Source organism: Ipomoea triloba, chromosome 11 (assembly GCF_003576645.1).
Source record: "Ipomoea triloba cultivar NCNSP0323 chromosome 11, ASM357664v1".
Classification (NCBI taxonomy): domain Eukaryota; kingdom Viridiplantae; phylum Streptophyta; class Magnoliopsida; order Solanales; family Convolvulaceae; genus Ipomoea; species Ipomoea triloba.
The window spans coordinates 13,320,075-13,320,402 of record NC_044926.1 but is presented as its reverse complement, the minus strand read 5'-3'; positions in this window follow the sequence as shown (position 1 = coordinate 13,320,402).

Genomic DNA, 328 nt, shown 5'->3' with positions numbered 1-328 from the left:
AGACCTTCCATATTTGCCTTGAGACGCATTATATGGAATGTAGCTCTTTTTGTACTTGGAATGGCCTTGCGAGAGATAGCAAGGTGATCTCTCGATGTTGTTTACCCGGCCATTCTTTTTAGCTTTCCTATACTTTCCATTTCTGGTGTATAGGGACGGTTTATGAATAGCTACCCTGGTCTTTTCTGCTGGTCCTTTATGACCTTTATTTGGTTTGGGTTGAGATCCTCCATTTCTTGAAGTTCCCAAACCATTGGTCTGTTTATTTCTCGAGAGATGGTCTCGATGGAACCCTAGACCGGTTCTATCACTTGTAGGTCTGTGATCA